At 48.3% G+C, this 17,247-nt stretch overlaps 1 protein-coding gene across 4 annotated transcripts in view; it reads left to right on the forward strand.

The window, feature by feature from the left end:
- Positions 1–235: 235 nt before the first annotated feature.
- Positions 236–17,247, forward strand: part of SLC8A3 (solute carrier family 8 member A3) — a 451,466-nt gene continuing 434,454 nt past the window's right edge. For 2 of the 4 annotated variants that reach the window (XM_069208805.1, XM_069208806.1), the window contains exon 1: positions 385–953. The gene's annotated coding sequence lies outside the window, so the exon portion shown is untranslated. Of the gene's footprint in view, positions 954–17,247 lie in introns of all 4 variants that reach the window. The other 2 variants (XM_069208808.1, XM_069208807.1) reach the window with 2 other exon arrangements.

Below are 17,247 nucleotides of genomic sequence, written 5' to 3' on the forward strand. Positions count from 1 at the left end.
GTGAAAAAAACTACCACCACTCGTGCTCGTGGGCACCAAACATCCCATTCTGCAAAGCGCTTCGAGGCATTAAAAATTGTCCCTCCAGAAAGAACCTAAATAAATAAAAGCAAAATTCATTTTTCTCTCTTGGAAGAACACAGCGAGAAGCACCGATTTTATTTATTTACTAGTTCTTGATGGGGAGTACGGAGAGCGCTGCATCGTTTGATGCAACCTCGTGGCGCTTTGTAATATAAGGTACGCGCCTATTGAAATGTTTAGTTTCCAGGGTAGCCCGGGCTATCCGTACGGCGCATTCCAGACAGACCGGGTGATAAATGAGGACCCCCACGTCAGACCCGGAGGAGGCAGCGCGCTCCCCCCAGCCCCTCCTGCCAGCGCCAGCACAGGCCCCCCGCGGCCTCGCAGGATGACGGTGCTGGGTTGTGGGCTGGGAGATCGGTTCCTGGGGTTGGTGTTCTTGCTGCAGTCACTGTGCACCCCCACCCCTCTCCTCCTCCTCCCAGGTTTGCCTGCGCCGCCTGAGATGCTCCGCTGAACCCCGCTGCCTGGCGCGCGCGAGCAGGGGAAGCCCGGCAGACATGGTCCTCGGCATCTAGCGTCCAGGAGCGGCACAGGGGAGGAGGCAGATCCCGGGAAGCCCACCCGGCCCTTCATCATCGGATTCCGCATCATCTTCGTCAGCCCAGTCCTCGACCCCCTGCGTGAGCGAGGCGCTGCGAGGCTGAGCCGGGGTGGATGGTCGCCTTTAACCCCTCACCTCCTGGCCCCTCCGCTCCAATCTCCGGCCGCCCCGACAGCTGCAGAGAGCAGAGGAGACGGGGAGGGCTTCAGCCGGGCTGGCAGGCTCGAGTGACATGCGAGAGGAGCCGGGCGCAGAGGAGGCGAGGAGCCCTGCCTGAGGGGAAGGAGCAGCACGGAGGGGCGACACCCGGGGACCGCCAGGAGGGGTGAGTGCCAGGGCACGGGGCAATGCTCGCAGGGTTCATCCTCCTGGGGGCTGCAGGGCACGGGGCAATGCTCGCAGGGTTCATCCTCAGGGGGCTGCAGGGCATGGGGCACTGTTCGCAGGGCTCATCCTCAGGGGGCTGCAGGGCATGGGGCACTGTTCGCAGGGCTCATCCTCAGGGGGCTGCAGGGCATGGGGCACTGTTCGCAGGGCTCATCCTCAGGGGGCTGCAGGGCATGGGGCACTGTTCGCAGGGCTTATCCTCAGGGGGCTGCAGGGCATGGGGCACTGATCGCAGGGCTCATCCTCAGGGGGCTGCAGGACATGGGGCACTGACAGCAGGGCTCATCCTCCTGGGGGCTGCAGGGCATGGGGGCACTGTTCGCAGGGCTCATCCTCCTAGGGGCTGCAGGGCATGGGGCACTGATCGCAGGGCTCATCCCCCTGGGGGCTGCAGGACATGGGACACTGATCGCAGGGCTCATCCTCAGGGTGCTACAGGGCATGGGGCACTGATCCTAGGGCTCATCCTCAGGGGACTACAGGGCATGGGGCACTGATCGCAGGGCTCATCCTCAGGGGGCTGCAGGGCATGGGGGCAATACTCGCAGGGTTCACCCTCCTGGGGCTGCAGAGCATGGGGCACTGTTCGCAGGGCTCATCCTCCTGCGGGCTGCAGGGCACTGGGGCAATACCGGCTGGGTTTATCCTCCTGGGGGCTGCAGGTCATGGGGGCAATGCCAGCTGGGTTTATCCTCCGGGGGCTGCGGGCTGTGGGGGCAATGCCAGCTGGGTTTATCCTCCTGGGGGCTGCAGGACATGGGGACAGTACTCGCAGGGTTCATCCTCCTGGGGGGCTGCAGGGCATGGGGGGGGAGCTCCAGCTGGGTCCATCCTCCTGGGGGCTGCAGGGCATGGGGACAGTACTCGCAGGGTTCATCCTCCTGGGGGGCTGCAGGGCATGGGGGGGGGGTAGCTCCAGCTGGGTCCATCCTCCTGGGGGCTGCAGGGCATGGGGTCAACACTCGCAGGGTTCATTCTCCTGGAGGCTGCAGGGCATGTGGGGCAGCTCCGGGTGGGTTAATCTTCCTGGGGGCTGCAGGGCATTTTTTTTTTGGGGGGGGAGGGGGAAACTAGTGCAGCTCCGGCTGGGTCCATCCTTCTGGGGGCTGCAGGGCACGGGGGGCGCCTCCGGGGAGCGGGGGGGGGGGTGGTGGGGGGAGTGGATTGGGGAGAGGCAGCCATCTATGCGCGCAGTGCAGAAGTATGTGCACATACATGTATTTGGGGGTGACATGGTGGACTGGCCTAGTAGGAGAGAGTGAGAATTACCAAGAAGCCGGTGACCATGTGAGGCCGATTGGACTGGATGAAAGTCAGTCACATGCCAGGAAATTGGCCATGTGAGATGTGTCCCTGAAATACCTGTCGGACCATAGCAGTCACCCCTGCCAGAGGGGGTGTAATTGACTGTACTGAAGAGGGAAATGGGTCGGAGCAGAGTCAGTCACGCACTGAGAGGGTGTGGGGCCTACTACATATTACGGAGGAGTGACACTTGGGGATGGTGCAGTTAGTCACTCAGGCGATGTGACTCCTCAAAAGACTACCATAGGGCCGGGTCAGAGTCAGTCAAACTGCAGTGCCTTTCACAGGCAGGTGAATGATCTGACCCCATCCCTTTTAGTGTGCTTGCAGCAGGCCAGCCCGCCTCTGATATCAGTGCAGCCCAGAGGGTCCGATGGGAGCCACGCATTCGTGGGTGGGGGTTTGGGGACGCTGTATGCACCGGGATTTGGCGGGGAATCCCCTTCTCGTTGCCAGAACCCCCGCAGGAAGGGGCTCCCCTACTCCTGTGCAACGGGATGTGCTGTCTCTGCAAACACGGGTAGTTCTTAAAATCAGTAGTCACCATGTTTTGGGGTGAGGGGGAATGACAATTGTGGGCGAACCTGCGCGTTCACGCTCCCAGAAATTACTAGCGGAATCTGGGTGTCTCCCGGTGCATGTGTGAAAAGTGCTGCTCCTGTAGTGACTATTTGAACAAAACAACGCGCATTTTTAGGATGCGTTCATGCATTTGAGCTTTGCGGAGGTGGACGCCGGGCTTTGGACCACGTAGGCCTCTGTATATCTTGGCTGCGCATAAAACCACAGTCCTGGGGGGCCGTTCGCGCTCACATGTGAGCTGCGCTCTCAGGGACGCGCGCTAAAGAGATAGAGGGATGTGCGGACAGGGCTGGGGCAATTCGGGCGAGCTGCCTGCCCCCGCCGCTCCGTGACCGCCTCCTACCCCGGCAGCAGCAGTGACAGATCCTGGACAGCTGCGGCCCGGCTCCCGGAGGCCTTGTTTACAGCGCCTCCTTCTCGGGTGTCAAATATAGCCGCTGCTGCGCCAGCCTCTTCCCTAAATAGGGCACGAGCGGGCACCTACGCCGGGCAGGAGTATGGGGTGCTGGGGCACCCCAGAGGGAGCGCACAAAGGGCCCCTAGGGGAATCTCCCAAGAAATATCACGTAGCTGTTATTAGCACAGCAGGTGCATTGGTGCCGGTGCATGAGGCTGGGGGGGCCCAGTGCACCCCAGACATAGTTGTATTTTAGTACCCAGGCGATAGGCGGGATAACATTTTCATTGCTCGCATTAAAGCTTATGGTCCTGTCAAATCAGATGTTTTTTCATTCAATTTAGCAAATGTAGCGCATTTTTAAAGGCTGAGCTGTTAGAAATGGCCCCCCTCAGGCTGAGGTTCTCAGGTTGAGACTCAGAGTCAGGGTCAGGAACTGTGACTCCTGCTTTGAGCAGTGGGCTCAAAAATAGAACCTGTGACCCTATACATAAGGGTTTGAGACAGTAAGATAACTTAATAAATTTCAGGGTGGAGTCACAAACAGAACCTATGACTTTTAGGACGAAGGATTGAGTCCAGAATAAGCTGAGACCCTTAAGGTGAGGGACTGGATCAAAGAACCCACTCCCCCGAGTTGGAGTCATTGAATAAAGAACTTAGCCTTTGATCCCTGTTATACACCATCGAGGAGGCCAGGGATCACGCAGGGGTTATTGGCCCACAACCATAGGGGTTGAACTTGAGGCCTCATACCACTGCTGTCCCAGGCTGCTCCTGTTGTCCTGCCATGGTTCTGTAAACTGGGCTAAGCACAACTCTTCCTGCACTGGCTCTTAGTGGTAGCCCAGGCCAGCATCCACAGGCTGCCCAGGGAGGCTAGTGTGGGAGCCCTGCAGGCTCAAAATCAATGTCACTCCCTCAGCCGCGCATTAGGATCAATGTCACTCCCAGGGCTTCTACCCGTAGAAAAGAAAAGTACTTTATCACACAGAAAACATAGAATTCCACTACACAATCAATAATGCACAAGTACCCAGTTCATGTAGTGTCCTCTTAAGAATTTGAGGGTTCCTAGGCAAGATATAACTTGGGGGCCCCTGTAAGGAACACATTTTGAATGTTATTTCCCATTTCCTGCTAAATCGAGCCAGCGTAATTCCACTTAACGCTTAATTATCGGTTAAACTTTAACAGGGTCAAGCAAAAACAGTTGAGATATGTCCTGCCTGGGACCCCAGACCTCCTTAAGATGACATGAAGTAGACAGAGAGAGTCAGAGGTAGATAGGGTGAGAGATTTAGATAGAGAAATAGAATAGACAGAGGTAAAGGAGAGAAAGGTCCCTTTCCCAGGGAGCCCCTTGGAAGGTGGTGATCCCTGGGCTAGTGTCACATTGCCCATGCATTAAAACGTCTCTGGGTTCACGGCTATGAGTCTTTGTGCTCTAGGGGTTTCCGCCAACTACTCCTCCATCTGCCCCTCAGAGGTACCTCTATCTCTGGGCTCCCCCATCAGGTTCAGCATTCAAAGTGGATTGGTGGGTGCAGCTTGTACTTCCACTCTCTTTGATCTAGTCTTAGCACTCAGTCTCTCAGACCTGGGCCTGTTTAGTCGCTCACTAACTTCAAGCTTGCAGGGCAGGGCCATGTATCACCCCCAATGGCAGCGGGATGGCACCAGGACCTTCCAGACAGTACCCAGCAGTCTTCTCATGAGAGGCACGCCAGGAGTGTGTGCAGCGTGCCGCGTGAAGGGTCCTGGCAGGAGCAGAGGCATCTGATGGACTGCAGATCGCTGCACATCAGTGGGTACTTGAGTCACTACAAGGCTCATTCCAGTACTCCAGTGAGTACTTGGCACTTCTTTTTGAGCACTAGCAGCACACTTCTTCAGATGACAATTCTTTTGCACCACAGACGCCAGGCGGTATTTTTGGCAGTCAGCGCCTCGAGGCAACGACCTAGATTCTTCACAAGGTGCTCCCAGGGTACCTCTCTGGTCACATAATATTCCAGACTGGGTCTGACCAGACCAGAAAATGGGCATTGACAGTGCTGCGGTCATTCAGTCCACCCGTGGGACACACGGGTTACCAGCAGGCGCTTATCTAGGCCTTCCCCATAGGCACCCTGCTCTAGGTGCCTGGCGGCTACAACAAAGGTAAATAACTAGGATCGTACTGCCCAATACAGTAGGACCGCAAGACTTTCAGGTCACTTGCTTAGCAAGTCTCTGTCGGACAGACCCTTCGCCAGGGTCATTTAGAGCATCCTCTTGTTATGTTATGTGCATTTGTAAAATGCAATATCACCCCTGAGGGTATTCTTACACTGATCGGGTGTGCAGAAAATTATCTCCATGGGAGGAGGGTACTCAAAGAGCCAAGTCTTCAGCTTGTTATGGGACTCAGGTAGAGAGGAGCAGGTTCTGATGTGTATTGGGAGGGCATTCCAAGCTCTAGGTGCATTGTACGAGAAAGCTTGACCTCCAGATCTATTTCTGTGTGTGCATGGGATGAGTGGGAGGAGGAGTCTGGCTAGTTGATGGAAGGAGATGCAATTGTTCATATAGTCCTGGCCTGTGTGTAGATTAAAGAGCGTCAAGCTCAAGGAGAACCCCTGCGGCACCCAACAAGGCAGTAATAAAGGGGCCCGATCTAAATTCCCCTATGGTAACCAATTGCAATGTGTCAGTGAAGAATGATGCCAGCAGTTTTAAGGCCGCATCCCCAATCCCTAGGCCTGCAGACGCCCTATCATTAGGGAGGGGGAGATGGTATCAAAGGCTGCAGACTAGTTGGAAAGGATTAGAACTGCGACCTGGCCAGTGTCCTCAAGCCGTCTAATGCTGTCAGTTGCGGAAATAAGTGCGGTTTCGGTGCAGTTTTAACTTCGAAGCCCCTACTGCAAACTGTCCAACACTCCATGTTGCTCTGAATGCATCATTCGGTGCTGACTGAGGTGCTTCTCCAGGCTCTTAGCTGGGATAGGGAGCAACGTGTTTGGGTGATATTTCTTCAGTTCGCTAGGGTCAAGATTGGGTTTCTTGAGGAGCGTCCTGACCGCCGCCTCTTTCCACTGCCATGGATAAATCCCAGATTTGATTGTTTTATTCGTAATGCAGTTAAGGGCAGAGCTATTGTACTCCCAGCCAATTGGAGAGCCTTATGGAGACGTAGCTCTAAAGGTGATCCTGACTTCAATTTCTGGAGATAGGTCTCCGTTTGCTCCACGGTTACGAGGTGGAAATTCTGTTAAAGATATAGGCTGTGCCTCCTCTGCCTCACTGAGAGCTTGCGCACTTAACTGCTGCGGGACGTAGCTGTGTGCGTCAGGAAGCTCCTCGTGCTTGTCTAAAGTAAATACTTTGTAGATGGTAACCACTGTGGACTGAAAAAAATCCTGCCAGCATGTTACAAAACTCAGCTGAGCCCTCGACTTCTGAGGATGCAGTAGGGGACAAAGGCTGCTGAATCAACTTAAAAAGTTCTTTGGAAGAACTTACAGATTGAGTTTTGTTTAGACAAAAGAGAGAATTTTCTTCTCTAAGAGGCAGTTTGTATTTTTTAATGAGGATCTTGTGAACAATTTTGTTACGATCCTCATATAGCTTCCTCCAATGGCCCTCTTGCCGCCGACATCCCTGCCTCAGTAGCCTCAACCTTTCAGTAAACCAGGGAGCTGTAGGTTTCTTCCTAGCAGTTCTGCTACTGCTAAAGGGCACAACCACCTCTGCTGCAGTGTTAACCCATTCCACTACTCTCCTGGCCTGAGAAACCGCATCATCTGTCCCCTCCTCTCAGAGATCAGGAAGTGAGACAAGAATCTGTGTCACTTCAAAGCATTCCTTCCTTTAACAAAGACATTGCAGGTCTCGCCCTTCATCCGCTGCCATCTATGAAATGTTAGGTTCAGTCAGAGTCACTTACAGCCCAATGTACCCGGAAATGCCCTGGCATTTCTAAGGTAAGCATGTCTTCTCTTACTTCACCATTGAATCTGGTGCTCCACCCTCCCATCTAGGAGATTCCTGCAATACACATATGCTTTCTGGAGGAAGCAAACTCTCCAACATCTTGTATTCTGGTCCAGGATTCGAAAATGTAGCCCTTAGGCCTGTATCACTCATGCACAGCAAGCAAACACACAGACAATGCACAGCATGGCACTTTCAGAATTGCGGGCTCATCATAAGCGGCAGCACTTTCTATGAATGGGCCTGTAAGCGTGCATTTATGTCTCACTGGTAAAAGCCTCTCACTATAATTCACCAATCATGGTAGCTGCCACCACCACCCTCCACACATGAAACCCCCAACAAAGATGGGGAGTCCTCTGCCTCTAGGAGGGTACGTGAGGTGCACCATGGTTACCGGTTTAGGAAAAGATCCACATACTATCATTTTTAAAAGACCAGGCCTAGGTCAATGCTCGCACATAGTATTAGTGTGTGGCATGACCAAAAGATAAAAATAAACTAGGATCACAAGTAAGCAGTTCGGGCACATAGGGGACATGACTGTACATCATGCAAGAGACATTCCGGTCCTAACAATCCCAGGGTTGAGAGTTTGAGTCACAAAAATTACTTGTAGTCCTTAGGTACAAAGGTACATCTAGTATAGAACCAGTTGTCACAAAGTTGTAGATTTAAGGCAGGAATAGATACTAGGGTAGGAGGTTGAGGAAGTGAATGACCCGTTGTAGCCATGGCCGTGAGGAGCTTTAATCATGAGTGGAACCTGAAACTGAGAGGTTTATGGATTGAGACATGCATACAGCATATGACCCTGAGGGTGATGGTCTGCATCCAAAATTAAACCTATAGGTCTGTGGTTGAGGGTTTGAGGGAAGACCAGAACATATGGCCCTGATGTTGAGGACCAGATTCAAGAACAAAATCCCTGGCTCAGATGTTGAAGATATGTAGAATATAACCTGAGGTCCAAAGGTTGATAAACTGAGTCAAAAACAGGATGTGATTTTGAGGGTTGACATGAGTTAAGAATAGGATATGTGGCCCTCAGTTTGTGGATATTAATTGCAAATAGGAATTAACGGCCCTGAAATTTCATCCTTTGTGTATTTGGCCTCAACTATAGAGTAGCTCTCTGACGATGCTGATGACAGGAGTTTGTGTTGTATGTCTTGAAGGTGCACCAAAGATAGCTGGAATAATTGGATAGGGAGAACAGTCAAGTCTTAAAGGTCTGGGAAAACCCTGAGAAAGTCATAGTCTGTACCATGCAGTGCGAAATTGTGAGGGGTGTTGAGAGTCTGAGAATTTTAGACTTAACTGCATAACAATAAATACCCCCTGGCCCACACAAAACCCTCAGGTTCTGGCCTTTACTTGGGGCCCTCAGTTTTAGCAACAATAAGCTCCAGTGTATTGCCGCTGTCTTGAGACCTTACGAGTAACGACAGTCCAGTTCTCGTCTGTTGCTGGAGACCTTGGTGCCCTCCTGCTGCCAGTGTCTGTGTCCGGAGTTTCAGTAACATTGGGCATGTTGGTGCTGGTAATGAATAAGGCCCTGGGAAGAGAATGTAGAGCCCAAGTCTTATGTAGAGGAGGGATCCTTTGCACCCCATAGCCTGTAGGGGTGTGATCTGGAACAACAACCCCGTCAACATCAGGACTGTTCCTATCCTACTGCAATTCCGAACGGAACAAAAACCACACCTCTTAAGAAACACCGTCTCGTTCACAGCGAGAGCCAACCACGCTCCTTGGAAAGGTTCAGGAGTCACATCTCACACTCATGTCTCCCTGTTCAGCACTCTTCTGTTCTCTAGCCATGCCTGTGCTCCATAAATGTGAATAAATACATAAACTATCCAGAAATATTTTATAGTAAGGAACCCTCTGGGGTGCTCTCACTGAGCAGGGCCTACAGTTTATCCAGAGGACTTACTGCCAGCTTGGAGGAATCCAGTTTTAGAGGTTTGGGCCAATTAACATTACGTTATTAGTATTTATGGAGGACGTAGTACAGTTTGTAAAGTCACGCAGCACTTTTGGAATTTGGATAACCTTTACAGTTCTGAGGTCATCGTTGACCAGAGACAAAGGGGTCTGTTAGACTTGTGTTTCATTTGGTTTAGAGGTGACGTATTCCGGGTGGTGGACAGTCAGGTTAGAATAGACTACTGTAGATGCATTTGTACCACAGTGAGGGTCATTAGTGCTGTTTAATTGCTGTGTTTCTGCACCCGAAAAGCGAATTTGTTATTATTTAATAACACCGTTACAGAAATACAATCCTCTCCATTTGGTCACTGGTGCCCTTTAAGGCAGTAACATTAAAGGCAGAACAAGGAGCATCATATGATTTCGAAGAAAATGGAGGGTACGAGAAGCAGGAGATATAGTACATGGCACCAGTGCCTAGGGTCTTCATAGCCCAAGATCACCCCAACCTTTTATCCCAAACCTAGTGCCTCCTCTGTGCACCCGTGAGGACTAAGTGGCACAGCTTGTTTCTGTAAACTTTCACTTGTATAGCACACTACTCAACCATTAGGGTCTCAAGGCGCTGTACACATACCACTGTGGAACCCTCCTGGCTTTTCCCTGTGAGGCACCCACTCCTGAACAGCTCCAGGGTTAAGCCAAGCATCCAAGCGCTGTGAGGGCCATTGTGGAGATTAAGCAAGCTATTGCCAGAGTGGGACCCATTAATTAGATTAGGCACTGAGGCAAGAATTATCTGGTCCAAGGGAATTGAGCCAAAGACCAGCTGAGGTGGGAATTGAACCCTGGTCCCAGACTATAACTCTGCATCAGGGTCTGCTGCTCTAACCATTATCCCACACTTCTCCACACCTTCTGCAGGGAAAGGACATGTTCGTGTTTGCATCCTTCGAACTTGTAGAATGCAAGTAGTCAACTACAGTGGGCTGGGCTGAGGGAAAAACACTGGCCTTACAAAAGTAACGTTTGGGCCACTGACCAGAGTGACTCCTCTGCAAAAACAGAGATCAGCTGGCTGCTATGAGGCTTGTTCTGCATTGGTGCAATTCAGGAAATGTCTCACGGCCCTGCTTTTTCACACTCTGCATAACATCTTAGACCTTATCTCTCTCCTTCCTCCAACCCACTGTGATTAGGAGTGCTGCCTGACCAGGGTTTTATCAGCCTGGGTTGTGTTACCATGCAAAGAGAGGAATACAAATCAGGGATATCATTAAAATATGTTTTTTTCCTGTTTAATATAAAGTGAAAGAAAGTAATGTACGATGGAAAAAGCAAAAGATTTATAATGTCGTCTGCACAGTTTTTAAACGTTTTTAGAGCAATTAGATGAAGATTTGCTGTGTATATGAAGATTACAAAGAATTTTACACAAATTGAACTACTGGGCCTTCCAGAACCCCCAAACACGCTGGCATAGACTGTATTGTATCTAAAAACGGTTGTAACCATAACTGTGATTTTATGGCCTTGATTCCTTCAGTTTTTTAAGCATGTTTTGCTTTCACACTACAAACATACCGTCTGTTGCTGTATCTGTACGTGTTAGCTGCAGACTTTGTTGCTGAGTGCAACACTGCTGTCCTATGGAACTAGGGTCACACTTCATAGCACTTTTAATAAAATAAAAATAACATAAAGATTAGGTTCATTAGATTATTCGCATCATGTATGCCTTAAATGGTTTTCCTCCTCTAGTCCCATGTTTCCTCACCAGGGAAATGATCAGTAATTGTGTATGTTTTTCGTGAATGCTTGGTGTAATTCTTTGATATTAGAGAGTTTTGGAGTGAAGGTCAGAATCAGTTATGTTACCTGAGGTTGGTAAAGCCCGCAGCACACACCATCAGAGGAGGGACTCACAGGACTGGGCTGCAGTGTGAGAGAAGCAACAGAGGACACACCTCTGATGAAGGATCTCAGTTAGGCCTACCCCCACCCTTAGGGTTTATGAAACATTGTCATCTTCAGGGTATTCAGAATATATGTTAATATTTGTCTTCCTGGACCATTCTTCATTTAAAACATTTAGGGGCAGATGTAGGAAGTTCCGATTTTGCAAACCGGAAATTGCGAGTCGGTGAGACTCGCAATTTCCGATTCGCAAAATCGGATGCAGAACGGAGTCTCAGACACCGTCTGCGATTCGCTACGGGGTCGCAAAGACCCACCTCATTAATATTAATGAGGTGGGTCGCATTTTGCGACCCCATAGCGAGTCCCTGCACTCACAGGGATGGTGGCCTGCTGAAGACAGCAGACCTCCATGTCTGTGACTGCTTTTTAAATAAAGCAGTTTTTTAATTTTATTTTGCAGCCCGTTTTCCTTAAAGGAAAACGAGTTGCAAAAAAAATAAATAACGAAACCATTTGGTTTCGTTTTTTCAGAGTAGGCAGTGGTCCATTGGACCACTGCCTGCTCTGAAAAAACCTTTTTGGCAACATTCACAAAGGGGAAGGGGTCCCATGGGGACCCCTTTCTTTTTGCGAATGGGTTACCACCAGTGTGACACTGGTGGTAACTGTAAATTGCTTTGCGACCGCATTCGCGGTCACAAAGCAATTTAGCATTGCGATGCGAGTCGCAAATAGGAAGTGGACACCCCTTCCTATTTGTGAGTCGCATTCACAATTTGCGAGTCGGTACTGACTCGCAAATTGTGAATGTGCATCGCGATGAGCATTTTGCATGGCGCAAACTGCGATTTTCGCAGTTTGCACCATGCAAAATGCTTCCTACATCTGGCCCTTACTCCCTGAACCCTACCAGTTCCCTTTGGTGAAAAACACGTATTTTGTTTACTGAAATTGTACTCTAGATTTGAGACGTATATAGGAACAAAACAGCAGTACAATCTGCAATTCATTTCTGAAAGGTTGCTTTAAATATTAAGAATGGGGTTAACGAAAAACATTGAACAATAAGCATATTTTATTAAATATATTTGTACGTATTAGATGCAAGCAAATGAAAAGCATAAAACAACTTGGTTACAATTGTGTTAGGCAGAATTAAAGTTGTTAAAACAATGGCCACACAAATGTAATACATGAGAATCCCTATGAAAGCTTATCAGGCAGTCATTTCAAGTTAAGGACCCTGCGCTTTCTCAAATGCAGGCATTCTGGGTCGAGTCAGCAAATACGCATTATACCCCATGGGCAAGATTGGACGTTTCACTTATCTGCTGGTCCGAACAGAAGTGTGTCTTGATTTCAGCATTCTGAGAATCATTTTTCTCTGACCAATGGAACTTTTGTCAGCCAATGTTTGTTGAGTGTTGAGAGTCTGTGTATCCGAGAAAAGCCATCGAGAATAATTGTGCATTTATCAGGAAATAGCAATGTGTCAAGGATAAGACACATTTTTGCCCCTAGCGTGACAGCTGTGAGGTCTGCAAGGCGCATTATTGCAAAATCTTTAAAATATACAGAGAGGGCCTTGGCATCACCCGGAGGAGCTTTAGTGTCTCACCCCAGGAAGTGTTTTTACTGGAATGCACAAGGGACTATTTTACTCCTGAAAATACCTTTAATCATCACGTTGTCGTATTCAGTTCTTTATCTCCAATAAGCAATTCCTTCCTATGTGCTACTTTTTCTGCATTGGAAAATCAACAGGGCAGGCTTTACTGTGACAAACTGCTTTCATGGGTGCAATGCGTAACAAGCATTTTCAAAGCAACGGGTCTCGCATTTGCTCGAGTTGGAGCTATTAGCGCTGTTAACTCCTAACTGGACTTTTCTTGCCGCACAAATTCAAAGGGAAAAAAAAGGCAGCACGATCGCACTATGTAAAATGCAGCGCGATCGTGCTGAAATTAAAAACAGAAAAAACGAGCGCGATTGCGCTATGTAAACCCCAGCGTGATAGCGATGCGTGGAAAAAAAACAGATAATGTAGTCCGGAAACCATGCTGAAAACATCGAGCCGCGTATGTTTTCATTAGTTTACCGGTGCTGTGTAGGTGGGCTAAACATCGGAAAAGGCATGACGTATCCGTGCCTTTCACAAATGAAAGCAGGCAGATTTTAAAAGGCAATCCCACGAACCAATGTAAGTGACTGACGTGACATGGGTGTGGTTGGAAGCCCAAAGAGAGATTACTACAGGGGACGGAGCGCTTTGTGCTCGCCCCTAAAAAAGGATTCGAGCATGTCCACGTTTGCATACTTTGCAACATTAAAGCCATACCCATTGGTTTCGCTAGTGTTCATTTTAAAATCTCCAGTCAGACCAGTACACTTTTTTACCCAGGTGCACAAATATGTGGGTAACGCTTGCTGAGAGGGATTGTATTCCCAGCAATTGTCAGAGTTTATTGACCTTTTTAGTTGAATCCAAGTTTAACCTTCTGCCTGGTACCGGTTATATTTTAAGTGCACTCAGTGTGCATTAAGTGTAAACATGAGTTGACCTCTGTACAACACATTGAAGACACCGACATACAGGGCCTGAAACACGAGCCAAACCATTGTCTCAGTCACGTCTGTTTTTATCACCCCGGAGATGATGAACTGTTGAGAAAGTGCGTGTGGATGGTTTGAGATCTGCTGCATATGTAGAAATGTCTTGTTGCTTTACGGGAAGGAATAAGTTTGGACCTAGAGCAGCAATAAATTGAGCTGACACAAAGGCACAAACAAACCATAAAAGTCCCAAAGCCCTGCTGTGGGGAAAGCACGTTTCTGTGTGGCTGAATGGGACCAAGATACATTGGGCCTGATTCTAACTTTGGAGGACGGTGTTAAACCGTCCCAAAAGTGGCGGATATACCACCTACTGTATTACGACCCCATTATATCCTATGGAACTCGTAATACGGTAGGTGGTATATCCGCCACTTTTGGGACGGTTTACCACCGTCCTCCAAAGTTAGAATCAGGCCCATTGTCTCTTATGTGGTGTGCGCCAGACATACCTTTGGTTTATCTAACAGCAGATTGTGCTATTGCTTTTTAATTTGAGTTCTTAAGTGATTCTGGCTAAATCAGAACTGCATTTGTTGCAAGATAAAGGCTTTGAAATAGTATTTGATGTTTGGATAAGGAAAGACCAATTACAGGGTGAAGGCTGAAGTACCATTAGGTATATTTGGCTGATTCTCTTTACCCAAAGGCATTGGTCGAGTTGACTTATATCTAGGGAAGGCACTGTGAATATAGTATACTGCTATGGCCTGTTGTAACCTCTCTGTGGGCTTTTAACCAGGCCCACTCTTGCTATTCATTCTTTATTGTGCACGCCTTAAATGCTTCATTTTTATTGGTGCATTTTGTGATATGTCCCTCCTTTGTGTGCTGAGTTCCCTCCCAGGCGATTTCACCAAGTTAACATTTTTGTTGCCCATCACACTACGTCACGCTTCCTCCTGTTATAGCGTGTGATGGCCCCTCCTCCAGTTTGCCTTTCATCCCAGCCGCGATCCTTTCTAGACATTCACGCAGGGAGCCAATAACTCTGGTGCCAGCGCTCATGGCGTCCTTGGCGCTTTAAATTGACTTGCTTCTGTCAACTGTTTTACTTTTCATTTTCAATTTATGTGACAAGAAAAGTCCAGTTAATAATTTACAAGGCTATGTGAGACCCATTGCATTGCGAATGCTTGTCTATATAGTCTCCATGTGCCAGGCTGACTACCTTAAATGCAGTGTCCCCGTTACAGGCAACTAGTGCACTTTTCTAGTTCGACCACAATATGATTCCTTGTTTTATATTTAACAATCGCACAAAGGCCGTCATTACGAGTGGCCTTTTAATTTTGATGGGATGCGTAACAGGAGTTATGAGGACCATCGGATTTCAGTAGTCCACAGGAACACTGGGGATTTGTTTATTTTCACTTGGAGATGTTGGCTACCAAAATCTGTGTAGAACTGAGAAATTACTAGTGGAAGTGGACCCTGAATCACCGAATCTCCTGGTAAATCCCCATTCTTAAGGGGTTCCTCAAGGCCCCTTATCTAATCGTCTATTAACTCTAGCCCTCTAGATACCGGGAACCCCGTTATCGGTAACACTGGGAGAGGGAGAAGTTACCGAGAGGATTACCAAGCCACTATACTGAGGACCTAACTCCTCTAGTGCGAGAACATTAGAGCCCTGTGTAAAGAATAATAGCATCATCTCTCCTTTATAAACTGGTTCTAATCAGCTCGGCCCATTGAGATGGGAAGAGAAAAGGGAAGACATTTTCTTAGCTAACTGAAGATAATGGAGCTAGACTTCATGTAAATGCAGTTTGCCTAAGACCTGAGTTCACATCACCATGAACCTCCACTCCCTTACATCAGCAGGGCATCTGCCTCAATAAGCAGCCAACTTCATCTGGGCTGCAAGCAGGTCCTGCTCCACGCTTAACCCTCCCCATGCTCACTGAAGTTTCACATGCCACAGCAGTGTTCCCAGATACTAAAAAGTCATACATGTTCAAACACACGCTCACAGCTGCAGGCGTACGGCTTTTTAGAAGTCACTCTACTTCAGTGCTCCAGGCGCATGTTTCCAGGTGTACTTCTGGGGAATTAATGTGACATTGTTAGACATTGATTTCCCACACTGCTATTCGGGAGAACACCTACTTTCTTGTTGGCAATAATTATTGGAAGAGTGAGGCGTGATGCTCATTTTAATCAACATTTTCCAATGAAATTAAGTCTGAGCATTTTTTAATTTTATTTTATGTTATGTTGATTTGTATAGCACACTAATCACCAGTGAGGGTATCCAGGCGCTTGGGCTAGGTGTGTGGTCCCTAGGTGCTTATATGAGGAGCAGTGCTTAATTTGAGCCGGTGTAGGGCATCGGCATGAGGGCCGTCACTTATTTTTCTGCCTCAACCTTTTTCTTCAAGCAAAAGACACATGGGAAAGACAGAGGAGGAGAAAAACGAAAAGGCATCACAAAGAGAGAAAGCAGCTGCAAGAGTGAGCTGAGAGGGCAGGAAGTGGCTGTAAATGGATTAAAGAGGCCCGAGATGGCTTCAGGATTACGCGGCCTCCGTACTCCGTGCTCACACATTTAAATGCAGCAACTGCGTGTTTCAGAGGAGAGCTTTGGGCACCGGCACGTTTTTATTTACAAATTAAGCACTGACGAAGAGCAAAGTCTTCAGTTTCTTGTGGAACTCAAGAACTGAAGAGGAGGCTCTGATTTTAAAGTTTCAAGCTTTTAACTGAACCAAAATAAAAATGGTTTAAAAGTTTAAACAAACCTTGAGGATTTGAGAAATGCTCCTAAAATATGTGCGGGATTATTCCAGGCAAAACTTTGGTGTCAGGAGAATATTATGTGCCGTTCCCCTTTGGCGCTACCCTCACCTACACCGCAGTGAAGAGTACATATACACCACAGTGTGTACAAGATTAGCACAGAGAATGGGGAAAAGTGAAAAAATGTACAGTTCTGCTTTTGGCAAAGCCAGTACCCATGTGTAATTGCACATCTATTTCCTTTTGTTTTATTTGTCCACAGAGAGAGCATTTTTCTTACACCGCCACTTGCCTTGGGAAGCTATACTTCCCTTACCACACAGGAGAGCTATTTACTCCAGTCTGGTGTAATTGTCCAAACCGTACATGTGTTTGAAAGGGTTGGGGAGGAATTGTGGAAGGCTCACAGACTGACATGTTGTGATTTTACAAACCCAGAAGGCCAACCAAGGCCTTTAACACTATCTTCTGGTTTGGGTCAGGAATATCAAGTGGTATCTGAACCTAAACATTGAAGACAAAAATATCAACAGGTAGGTATATAAAGGTAAGTATATGTTTACTGTACTTTAACTCTACATATGTATACAATGACAATATATATATATATACTGTCGAGGTACATAGATGTGGACTTAAGAATGGTAAATCTATACCTATCTATATGCACTTAGCTCCTCAATATTATTGGCTTTGACATCTAGGCCTCAATATTGAGGTAAAACAATATTTACCATGCAATACGACATAGTACAGCGCC

The sequence above is a fragment of the Pleurodeles waltl genome, chromosome 9 (assembly GCF_031143425.1).
Source record: "Pleurodeles waltl isolate 20211129_DDA chromosome 9, aPleWal1.hap1.20221129, whole genome shotgun sequence".
NCBI classification, from domain to species: Eukaryota; Metazoa; Chordata; class Amphibia; order Caudata; family Salamandridae; genus Pleurodeles; species Pleurodeles waltl.